General features: G+C 32.3%; 1 pseudogene; it reads right to left on the bottom strand.

Annotated features, from left to right (window-relative positions):
• LOC141492163 (mitotic checkpoint protein BUB3 pseudogene) overlaps positions 1 to 10,948 on the bottom strand; it is a 31,441-nt pseudogene extending 20,493 nt beyond the window's left edge.
• Positions 10,949 to 13,429: the final 2,481 nt, after the last annotated feature.

The raw sequence follows: 13,429 nt of genomic DNA, 5'->3' as shown, positions 1-13,429 counted from the left end.
TTACTCTCATAACCCGTTCACTTTACATCAATGTATGAAATGGAAACAATGTAGGGACTATCAGACAGCCTTTATGTTGGGGGAGATGAGTAAAAAATTGAAGAATTCAGAGCCTTGCAAAAAATGATGAATACATATTACTACTGTATATAATGGGAAACCAAAAAAAAAGGTTAAAATGCTAAAAAAAGAAGAGTGGGAATCTAAAAAAATACTGATGAGGAAATCAAAGGGATCCATAGTCATTTGAAAAATTGTTCTAGGGGTGGCTAGGTGGCTTAATAATTACCTAGTTGTGTGGCCTTGGGCAAGCCACTTAACCCCACTGCCTTGCAAAAAAAAAAAAAACTAAAAAAAAAAGAAAAATTGTTCTAAATCACAACTTATTAGAGAAATGCAAATTAAAGTATCTATGAGGTACCACCTCACACATCTCAGACTCACCAATATGACCAGAAAGGACAATGATCAGTGTTGGAAGGGATGTGGGAAATCTGGTACACTAATACATTGTTGGTGAAACTGTGAACTCATCCAAACTTTCTGGAGAGTAATTTGGAATTATGTCCAAAGGACAATGAAAATGTGCATACCCTTTGATCCAGCAATACCACTACTGGGTCTATACCCTGAAGAGATTATGAAAATGGATAAAATCAACACTTGTACAAAAATATATCATACAAGCCCTGTTTGTGGTAAAAAAAGAACTTGAAATTAAGTGAATGTCCTTCATTGGGAATGGCTTAACAAACTGTGGTATATGTATGTATGTCATGAAACACTATTTTTTGATTTGAAACCAGGAGGGATGGGAATTCAAGGAAGCCTGGAAGGATTTGTATGAACTGTTGCTGAGCAAGATGAGCAGAACAATGTACACTGTAAAAGCAACATGGGGGTGATGATCAACCTTAATGAACTTGCTCATTCTATCAGTGCAACAATCAGGCACAATTTAGGGCATCAGCAATGTACTCAATGAGGGAATAGAATACATTTCCAATATGGTTTAGACATTTAACTAAACCCTTCAGAAAAGTAGAGGAGGATAGGGGAAAGAAAGGGAAAAAGTGAGGTGATAAACTAGAAAGGATAAGCAAAATAAAATGTAAAGCTTAAGATTTAAAAGTTTGAAAAATCAAGTAAAGAAAAAAATGGGAAAGGGAAAAGGAAGAGATATAGAATAAGGGAGAGCAGATTGAGAGATGCAACCATTATACACAAAACTTTGGTGAGGAGGGATAAGGGGAAGAGTAAAGAGAAAATTATAAAGAGGGGGAAGATAGAATGGAGGTAAACACAGAACTGGTTTACTGTGAATGTAAATGGGATGGACTTTCCCATAAAACAGAAATGGAAAATAGAGTAGAACAAAAACAAGAATTATGTAATAAGTTGTTTACAAGAAACAAATTTGAAGCAGAGAAATACATTCAGGGTAAAGGAAAAAGATTATAGTAGAATATATTCTATATTCTATATTCTGTATTCTGTATTCTATATTCTGTATTCTATATTCTATACTCTATATTCTATATTCTATATTATCCTTCAGTTGAAAAAGGAAAAAGGAGCAAGGCAGCAATTCTCATCTGAATGGAAAAAGCAAAAATAGATCTAATTAAAAGGTATAGGAAAGGAGAAAGACATTATAAGTCTGAGGTTAATGAATAGATATTATTTGTTAAATTTTGTGAAATGTTCCTTATCATGTTCTTCAGTTGGGGAGTGACAACAAATTATGGTATATAAATTTCATGTAATACTATTGTTCTATAAGAAATTTTTCATGACCTGAGTTCACAAAACTTTAGAAAGATTTGCATGATCTGATGCTGCATGAATGTTGTACACATTAACTGCAACACTGTAAAATGATCAGCTATGATGGAAGCAACTTCTCTCAGCAGTTCAGTGAACAAAGGTGATCCTGGAAAACCTATTAAGGAAAATGTTATGTACATGCAGAGATGAAAATTTTGATTCTGAATGCAGAGCAAAGCATACTATGTTCACTTTTTGAAACTTTTTTTTATATTTTTCCTTCCCCCTCAGAGATATTTTCATCCTTATTTCTAATTGTTCTTTCACAACATGATGATATGGAAATAAGATAAAAATGATGGTACATCTACAATCTACATCAAATTCATTGCTGCCATAGGGATGGGTAGGGAATGGAGAGTTGTAGAAAACTGAGGAAAACAAAAGATTTCAAAATGATGAATATTGAAAACTATCTTTGCCTTTAATTGGAAAAAATTTAAAAAATACTAGATCCTTCGCTCATCTCTAATTTTCTTGTAGCTATTTTGTTTGTTTATAATAATTTGCATGTTGTCTTCCTATTAGTCTATGTTTTTCTTCAGAGAAGAGCCTGAGTTTTGATTTTATTTATATCCTCAGTGCTTATCACAGTGCCTGGAACTAGTAGTAATAGGTTTGTAATAATTACTTATTGAAGTAGGTTTTTAATAATTAGTTATTGATTGATCACATTGTTATTTGAAATATGGCAATAAAAAGGTTGTACAAATGTATGTTTGTGGAAATAGAGGGAATTGTGTTTGCAATATGGGACTAGCTCATTACCTACTAAAATTACAGAAATATTTTTCTTAAGGATCTAGAACCTTCTGAGAAATGAAATTAAACCAAGAAATAATAAACTATAAAAGTTTAGCAAACTGTTGCATACTATATCATCACCAGTATTTCATATATATATATATATATATATATATATATATATATATATATATATATGTGTTTGTGTGTGTATGTGTGTGTGTGTGTGTGTGTGTAAAAGAAATGTGAAACTAACCATCCACCCATCATCTCAATAAGGTCCCCAAATGAAAACTCTCAGTAATATCATAAAGAAATTTCAAAGTTGCACAAAAAAGAAAATAATTCAAGCAACCAAAAAGGGGAGAAATGATGAAATATTATGTATCACAATGGCTTCCATCTTAAAGAAGAGGAATACTGAGAATGCAATATTTTGGAAGGTAAAGGAGATATGGTTACAACAAAATATAATCCACCCTAGCACAGCTGAATCCTTCAGGGGAAAAATGGATAGTTAGTTAAATAGAGGACTTTCAAACATTCTTAATAGAAAGACCAGAGTTGAATATAAAATATGTCATTGAGATAGAAGGCTGCAGAGAAGTACAAACAGTTAGACATCACAGAGTAATCATAAGGGACTCAATAAATGTCAATCTTTATGGGAAAATTAAACAAGTAACACCTGAGACCTTTATCATTACTAGGGCAGTTAAGGAAGTTTTCACAGAAGAGGGTATGGATGTGTCAATTCTGTTGAAATGATCTCCAGAAAAATGTAGGAGTAAGCAAGAAGGATGTAATGGAAGAATGAAAAAAAATAGTTAAGAACGAAAGATATTTTCTCATATATAAAAAGCACATAGTTAAAGCTTTTACAATGGAGGGGAAAATGGTAAGATGAGAAGCAAACAATACTTGAAGATCATTCTTATTAGAAACAGTTCCGATAGGGAATATTATACATATACATAACCAGTTGTATCTAGAATGCTGTCTTTTTTTTTTTTTTTTAGGTTTTCGCAGGGCAATGGTTAAGTTGCTTGTCCAAGGCCACACAGCTAGGTAATTATTAAGTGTCTGAGACCGGATTTGAACCCAGGTACTCCTGACTCTAAGGCCGGTGCTTTATCCACTTCGCCACCTAGCCACCCCTAGAATGCTATCTTAACCAGTAGGATAGTGGATAGGAAAGGGATAATAGAATGTATTGGGAATGATAAAATGGAAGGTGTATTAAGGGACTCTGTGAATAAATGCAAAACAGAATGTGGAAAAGGGGACAGGATAAAAGAGAGAAGAATAAAGAGAAGAAAAATGTGATGGAGGAGGGAGAAGTACAGAGTAATTCATTTGTGTAAATATGAATATGATGATCACATTCATAAAATAGAAAGAACAGAATGGATTAGAAACCAGAATCCAACATTATGTTGTTTAAAAGATACATGCTTGAAAAAAGAAAGATGCAAACTGTTTCAGTAAAGAGAACTAATAATCTTTAGTTGAAATTTTAAAGAGGGCAATGTTAGCAATCATGATTTCAAACAAAGCAAAAAGGATATTGACATAATTCAAGACAACATTGTATTCAAAGGTACCTATGACAATAAAGTAATATGAAATGATTTATACCAAATTCATCTGAAAAAGACTCATTTCGTAAATATATACTGCATACAGAACTCCATCAAATTTCTATAAATAAGAACCATTCCTCAGTTGATAAATGATCAGAGGTAGTTTGCCCAAACAGGTAGTTTCCAGAAGAGGAATGCAAAAGTACTTTAGTTAAATGAACAGTTTCTCCAGATCACTATTCATTTGAGAAAGGCAAATTAAACTAATTTGGAAGTACTACCTCACAAATCAGAAATGACCAGTGATGGAAAGCATGACAGAATTATTATATTAGTAACTGGAGTTTGAGCTAATACAAGCATTCTGGTAAACAATTTGGCACTTTGCCTAAAGATTTATAAAACTGTGAATACCCTTTGTTCCAACAAGTCCAAAACTATGTCTATATTCCAAACTGATTAAAGATAAAAGAAAAAGTGCTTATAATGTACTAAAACTTTATAGTGGCTAAGAATTGGAAATCAAGATGGAAAAGTCATGACAGCAGAGTTAAAAAGAGAGGAATGGTCTCTTCCATAAAATCCTCCAAATACTTTTAAATAAATACTCTAACCTAATTCTAGAGGAGCAGAAGGAGCACAAAGAAGGAGCAAAATGTTTTCCAGCCCAAGAAAAGTTGGAAGGCTGGCAAGAAACAGCTGTTGCGCCAGTGTGAGGGCAGATCAACAAGTACATACTGGGCCCCAGCAAACCAGGGGCAGGCCTTGGTATGACTGAATCAACAGAGGCAACAGTTGCTTCCAGAGCTCACAATTCACAGATGATAAGGGGGTTGAACAACTGACAGGAAGGGGATTAAAGGGGTATCTTTGCTAGCACTGAGGCAAGACTTCTTAGCTTTGCATATATGCAAATCTAGGTTACAGTACTGGTTGGCAGTCCCAAGGCAAGGAAGAGCATGAGTACACTAGAGCTTGGAGATATGACAAAACTGGGAAACTCCTCAGGGCAGAATAGAGAATTTATTATCATTCACATACCAGACTAAATGTGAGGAGTGTAGTAAGCAGACTTCTACATAAATCATACTATCTAGGAAGAATTTAAAAGAATCTCTGAATATAGCTACAGAAAACCCCTGAAGGTTTGAACAGTGCACCCTTTACCTTGAAAGTAATGTCCAACCCTTGCAAAATGTTAACAGTCTAGTGATAAACTGGAAGAATGAGCAAAAAGGAAAAAAGTCTATGGTGAAAGAAGAGTAAAAGATTAAAAAGTAAAAACTTCAACATCCAAAACCTCCAAGAGAAAGCTGAATGGGTTGCAGGTCATAGACAGCTCAAAAATATATTCAAAATCAATTAAGAGAGATAGATGGAAAGTTGGGAAGAGAAATGAGAATGAGGCAAGAAAATCATGAAAATGTGTCAAAAGTTTCATAAAGGAGACAGAAAAAATGCTGAAGAAAATTACAGATAATTCAATATGATAAAATAAAGATAAAGTCTTTAAAAAGAATACCTTTAAAAACAACATTGATTAAAGTAAAAAGGAGGCACAAAAATCACATAAAAACAATTCCTTAAAAAGTAAAATTAACCTAATGTAAAAGAAAGTTTCAGATAGTGACTGAAAAATAATTCTTTAAAAATTAGAATTTAACAAATGGAAGCTAATGACTTTATGAGAAATCAAGAAACAAATAAAACAAAACCAAAAGAATAAAAAATGGTATTGTGAAATATCTGATTGAAAAATAACTAAACTGTGGTAGGACTCTAGAGAAGCATGGAATGACTTACAGGATCTGATGCTGAGCAAAGGGAGAAAAATCAAGAAAATAGTGTGCACATTAACATTGTGAGATGAACAAACTTGATGGAAGCAGCTCCTCTCAGCAATTCAGAGAGCTTGGACAACTGTATTATGCTGGCTATGGACGATGTTATCCCTATCTGGAGGAAGAAAAACAACACAAAACAAAATAAAACAAACAAACCAACCCTTCAGTATCTGATGAATATTTTATAAAAATTATCTCTTATGTATCTCTTTTCCTTACTCCTAATTCCTCATGCCTAAAATGAGTAATTTGTAAATATGTTTATTGAAACTATGTATGTACAGTGCAAACCTGACTATTCACTGCTGAGGGGAGGGAGTGGGAAGGGAGGATGGAAGGAAATTTTGTAACTTGAAAATATACATGTACATATGGATGAAAATAAATAAATTAAATTCAAAAAAACAAGAAAAGAAAAATAACTAACCTGGAAAAATATTCAGAAAACATTTAAAATGTAATAATATTGGACAATCTGAGAGCCATGATTAAAAGAAAAGCCTAGATATCATCTTTCAAGCAATTATGAAGGAAAACTAATCTGATATTTGAGAACCAGAGAGTAAAATAAAAATTGAAAGAATTAACCTCCTGAAAGAGATAACAAAATAAAATCTCCCAGGAATTTATAGCCAAATTCTAGAGTTCACAAGAAGAAAAAAATATGTTTCAAATAGCCAGAAAGAAATTACTGAAATATTGTGGGGCCACACTCAGGTTCATATAAGATTTAACAGTTTTTATGTTGAACAACTGATCATAAGGGGATTAAAGTGGTCTTTTTGCTAGCACTGAGGCAAGATTCTTTAACTTTATATATATGCTTATCCTGGTCACAATCCTGGTTGGCAGATCCAAGGCAAGCAGGAGCATTAGGTTCACCAGAGCTTGTAGACATGATAAAGTTGGGACAATCCTCTTGGCAGAATAGAGTAGAAGTATCCCTGTTGAATTGATTTTTTACTACATTGTTAAAAATTTCCATTATACTATAGCGTATTTTATTACTTTATTCCTGTCTGAACCTATTCCTCTCCCCAATATTTCATTGTGAACTTTCTGAGAGCAGATGTTATTTATGTTTTTCTATCCATAGTGTGTGACAGAACTCAACTTAAATCAACTTTTCTTTGATTAAAATAATCAGTTAATCTACTGGCTTATGTAATAATATGGAAGACTGAATAATTAGAAGTATAAGGATTCCCCCCTACAACATTGTTCTTTGACTCCATTGAAAATAATGATAATGTGATTATGAAAATATGGTGATGATATATTAGTAATATTCTTGAGAGTTCAAAACAATCAGAGCATATTGCCTCAAATACCAAGATACAATATTCTTTCACAATTTTAAGAATAATATTTTGATAAATATTTTATTTTGAATAAGCATTCATCTCTAAACTACAAAGAATGAAAAAGTTTCAAAACATAAAGACTTTGAAGGATAAATCAAATCATAGAACAGAATAAAATACATATCATTTGCATTATACTGTTTACTCTGAGAATTATACAGAAAATGCTTGCAGAGTACCTTACATACCAATACCTTTATTCAAATATAAAAACTTTTTTTCATTAATGCAATAGATTGCAAAACTTTAAATTAAAAGAAAATAACTAGACAGCAATGTGTTTTTCTCTGAATTCCACTGAAAAGGATAAAAGCAAAATGAGTAATAATGCTCCCTTTTACATAAGACTCAATGGTTTACAAGAGCCTGAATGCCAGACATTAGTACAAATGAAGTTAAAATTAAATGTAGGTTTGTGTTTTGACAAAAGAACTAAAAAGGTCGAATTGTTTCATCACCAATCTTTTATAATTAACCTTCTTATAACAATATCCACACTTTTAAGAGTAATTTGTTGTGCTCTTTCCCTCAATCTACTTAAAAAACACAACAAAAAAATCTCTTCTTTTTTCCCATTAACTTAGACCAAAATTCTTTTCTCAGAAAATGTGAAGGAAGTAAATCATATGAAATCAGTCTATTTGGAGATTAACATCATTTTCTCATCATTTGCCAACAAGTGAGATAGTGAATGGTCATTTATAAAGCTACAGTTTTCTAAATAAGCATCACTATTTTCCCTTGAATTAGTTTAAAACAGACTCAGAATTCAAATGTCACCTAACAAAATCTTTCTAAACTGTGAAAATAAGCCTAAGGATCTTCCACCTAGCATTGGCAACAAACTAGATAAGTCATTTGTATAATCCACACACAAAAAAACTGTTTCTAAATAGAAAAGGAACTGGGATGGAAACCTTTCCTCATGAGCAATAGCAGCAGTGGGTCAAAAATAAATCAGAAGTGAAAGAGGCATGCAGAGTACTCCACAGAAACAGGGGAAGAAGGACACTGCTATTCATTTTCTAATGATGTGCTTCAACATGCTGTTAGTACTACATTTCAAAATATTTATACTGGAACATTGCCTAAAATCACAACTATTATGCAAAAGGAACTTATACACTATACTACTTACTACAGGGATTGTGGATGTCACTGTAAATGACAGAATGCATAGTAATTCATGCACTGAAACTCCCCGGCACAGATTATTTATTTAGCTGCTTTTGTACCTTGCTATGGTATTGACAAGAAACTAAGTAGATTAAAAAGCATTTTGGAAATTAAGAAATAAGACATCTCCATGGTCAATTAGAAAAGTAAGAAGGAATAAAAAAAATTTCCCTGTATAATCTAATTTGCCAGTAAATTAAGAAGACCTTTCTTAAACAGATGGCCTATATTCTTTCAATTTAACCATTGAAAGAATGTCTTCTGTGAGATAATCTTATCCCTAGCAGAAGCAAGTTTAAATGTGTCATGGTAGTGTGATATAGTAGAAAATACTAGATGCCAGGTGATCAGTCGTCCTTTGGACCACTCTCGAGTCGTTTTCTACATGATAAAATGAGAGGATAAGACTAGGGTAAGCTTTGATCTCTTTTACTTTGCCTAATTTAATAGTCCTTATATTTCCTAATACAAATGTAACCAAATGTGATTCTAAACTCATGGTTTTAAAATCCACATTCAGACCACATTTTTCATTTCTGTTTCCAACAAAACAAAGCAAAACAAAACAACAACAGAAAAAGTTTAGATTCTAGAGCAATATGCATTTATCAAAAGAAGACAAAATTTTGGTTAAAATAGTTATCATATTCGCATCATGTATTGTCATTAATATATTTCCTAATTATTGAAAAGACAATCAGAATACAAAATTAATTCTGAATATGCTTTACTTTAAAATCCAGCTTGTCTTTTTATCACTCTGTCAGTTTTAAATCTGAATCAAGGCACATCCTCTCTATCATCTGAGATTTCAATTACCACTCATTCTCTCATCAGGGGTGAATATAATTGTAATGCTTAGCAATCTAGTAATTATTGTGCAGGAGAGAAGGTGCATTGTTCTCAGACAATGTTTGAAAGAGTAAAAATGTGTACTACATGACTCATGTCACATTCTGAGGATTTAAAAATATTATAAACTCATTGTTAACAGCAACTTAGAGAAATGGAGGTGATATCTATATAAATACCCCAAACAACAGATGGTCAATTTGTTTAGGGAAAAAAATAACCCTTAGGAAACTCAAGAAGCAAACCTAGGAGCTGATAATTCTAAATATTCCTCTCCACTTATTTAAAATCCTATGACACTGAACTTTTGTTCTATTTCTCTCATAAGAGACTCCATCACCCAGTTCCATGGTTTTTCACTAGTTGTCCTTTATTACTGGGGTACTTTCTAATATTCATCTGAGTCTTCTGATTTCCCTGACTTCCTTCAAGACTGCTCAGTTCCCATATTATACAGATCACCTTTCAAATCCTTGCTAGCATCCTCCCTGTGAGAATTCCTTACATTTATAAATGCATATAAAGTCATTTCCAAAATGTTTCTTTTTGAATTGAAATCTCCTTAAGTGTAAAGGTTATTATTACCTTTTTTTCTTAACAAAGTTACTGTCATCTAATAGGCACTTAATAGATGCTTGTTTACTACCTAATTATAGATTTAAAAAAAATCTAAGAGACTATCTAAAAGAAATTAAAAAGAGACTATCTAGAAAAAAATCTTTTCATTTACAGATCAAAGAAGTGAGTTCTAGGAATTTTAAATAACTTGTCCAATGTGACATAGTATTTAGTAGTTAGAAACAATTTTTTTTATTACACAGTCAGAGATTTGTTTGAAGAATTCAATCTAAGGATCACCCAATGAGAACTGAAGAGGAACATAATATACTTGAGCAGGCTATGATATATTATACTGAAGAAATATCATGAAAATATTCTTTTAAAAGTGAAGAAATGAAAAAATAAAATTTAGACTGACCAAATGGTAAAGTGAGTAGAAAGCATATCTATTAATATTAATAACCTTTAATTATCTAGAGAAAGCAAGAAATAGTCTTGGAAAGTTATTTGGGACACCTGTAGTAAACTTACAGGAGAATGCAGATGAGAGTTGCTTAGGAATAGCAGGTAGAAGTAGGTCTTCATCACTGGAGAAAAAAACACATCAATGACATCAAAGATTCTTTGGCATTTTTGAGATATTTATATTTTTTTTCTTTCCTACTTCTCTCTGATTCTAGGAAATCAGTGCAATACTTTTTTTTTATTTAAAGACAACATAAAAAAAGCATTTTAGAAGATTTAGTCTAATCTTGACAGGGAATAAAGTAAGGGGAAAAATAAGAAGGAAGGGTGTGCTTGCTTATTATTTTAGAATTATTATGAACTATGCACAAAAATAATAAATATGGAACTTTTATAAGAATCTCAAAAACTTGTATTTCTGGGGATTATATCCTCAACATATGTAGATTTGCAGATTGTGTCCTTCAAATTAAACTCTTACCAGAGTGTAATCTCCTCATTATCTTGGGTAACAGGTGGGTTTAAATTCTAAAAATCAAAGCAAAACAAATAAGCAAGACAAATTGATCATAAATTCCCATTCCTGAATTTAGCTTGAATTGTCAGAAAATAGACACATTTAATTGAAAGTATTTTCTAGATAACCTATTAAGATCTGTAGATATAAAATATCTCCTTCAAACCTGAAATGAAATTACCCTCAAACACATTTTGTGTCTAGAAGACTGGATACAAATTTAAAATATGTGGATAAGAGGCTTATGAGGGAGGTGCAGAGAACTCTCTTAGTTGTATCTTAGTATTACATAACTATAGTGTCCTTTGTCTTCACCTCGTGTTTTTCTATTGATCCCCAAAGGTCATAGAATTCCAAGCCATTCCAATCTCTAGCTAGATCTTTGTCTGCCAAAGCTAGGTTTGCTTTGTTATTCACATGAATCCATAGTATCTCTATTCTTGACTGCTGGGTTCAAGGTATTAGAAATCATTGCATTTCTTAACTGGAGCTTCTTATGTGAATGTGTCTGACTGAAAAGTATACATCACTGCCACCAGCTGGTGATGAGCTGTCTCTTACTCAGCTTTGCTACAATATTCCATATCTGACAAGAATGGGATGGGGAAAAGAAAGAATTTTTTTCTTTCTTTTCTGGTAAGCCTTTCACAAAACTACTCCCTGCCATAGATTTTTTTCAGAATTGGAAAACTTCATTTTTATTTGAAGGTCACCATGGGTGTGACATTCTATTAATATTAGAGAATGACAATTAGACAATTAGACCAATGACAAACTGTTCTATAAATACTCCTATTAACTCCTCCTTCAAAGGTTTAAGACTTTGGTACTTGTACTTTAATATAGAGCATTCATTATGTTGGGTGTATGTGCTCTCATGATCTCTACATTTGCTAAGCCTTTTTTCATCATTAGTCAGTGAAGGGGAGGAAGGGGCAAGGAAGCCTTGAATTATCCACTGAACATTTTATTGTTACCTATAGGACCCATACTTTCATCATTTTTGCCAATATTACTATATAAACACAGGTGAGCATAAGTACAAGTCACAAGTATAATAAGGGAGAAAATGGAGTTGATCAAATTGTCTTTGCCATTAGTGATAATTAAGTTTACAAATGAACTTTTTTCAGGACTTCTATGTGTTGATCTATATTATCATATTTCCCAGACTCTGATTTTTCAATCTGCTCATAATATAAAGCTTACCCCCCCCAAGTAAATCCCTGTTAAGATCTTCAACCAGAAAGACACAATCAATGGTCTGTTTTCACACCCAATGGATATATTGAATCATAAAATAATAATGCTAATATTAATTAAGTAAAAATCATATTATTGACATATTTTAAATACTAAAAATAAGTGTTAATATGAATTAAAAATAAGAATTTGTAAAAATCCAAATGAGCACCTTTGGACAAGAGGCAAATATCTATGACAACATATAAATTAAAACTTATTGACAAGTGATTAATCAGAGTACAGACAAAGCATAAAGATAATATGTGCAATTGGTAACATCTGGATGGAAAGAGTCATATCTCTAATCACACTAAGAGCAAGAAAGATAATATTGCAAGTGCTTTAGGCATTTATGTTCTTGAAATCAAAACAGTCTGATGCACAAAAGCAGTTATAGGGAAGTGAGTTGATTTAGTGCTTCGACTTGTTTTGCAAGGTGACCAAAAAGTCTGCTAGTCTGGGACTAGTCAACATTCACTGAGTTAAAGATATGAATAACTTCTTTGCAGAGAGAATAGGTCAAATAATGATTCCTGCAGGAATGACTGTCTGTTTCCAGATTCTTGATATTGCAATAAGCAAGCCATTCAAGGACCATTTGTGCATGGAAATTAATGACTACATTGAAAAATAGGATGGAGAGAAATCAGCGTGGAAACTTTGTGAAGCATAGCCTGCATGAGGTTGTAACTTGAATGAATAATTCATGGAATTAAATCACCAACATCTGTGTTGACAATGCACTATGAACAGGTTACAAGGACAAGAAGTTCTCATTTAAGGAGAACAGTTGCTGGACATGAAAGATCAGGGACAATGTCTCTATAGAAAATGGAGTCATGTCAGACCAGAATTTAGGGTTTGGAGAGTTGTGACAATGTTTCAGAAGAAGAGGATGTGATATGTTTGAATAAATGTAGACTTTGGCATGTAAACAAATGTAGAGTTTTGTACAAAAAATAGATTCAATTAAAAAATAAGATACCTCCTGAAGATAATCCTTAAGGAAGCTTTTGGAGCAAAAATTAATATAAGACTTAGTCTTATTTTGGGTGAAATATGGTAATGACCTCCACTGATATTACCAAAACAATTCTTCAGAAATTTTACTGCTTAAAAAATTTTCATTCCAGCCATATCTTTAGAAATAAGAAATGATATTACCTTTAAGAAAATGCATGGACCAGTAAAAATTTCTACCTACTGGAAAAAAATTCACTAACTAGCTAGATTTATCAATATTCTTTTGAT

The sequence above is a fragment of the Macrotis lagotis genome, chromosome 6, assembly GCF_037893015.1.
Source record: "Macrotis lagotis isolate mMagLag1 chromosome 6, bilby.v1.9.chrom.fasta, whole genome shotgun sequence".
Classification (NCBI taxonomy): Eukaryota; Metazoa; Chordata; class Mammalia; order Peramelemorphia; family Peramelidae; genus Macrotis; species Macrotis lagotis.
The sequence above is the reverse complement of the archived record's forward strand: the minus strand, read 5'-3'. Positions and strand labels throughout refer to the sequence as shown.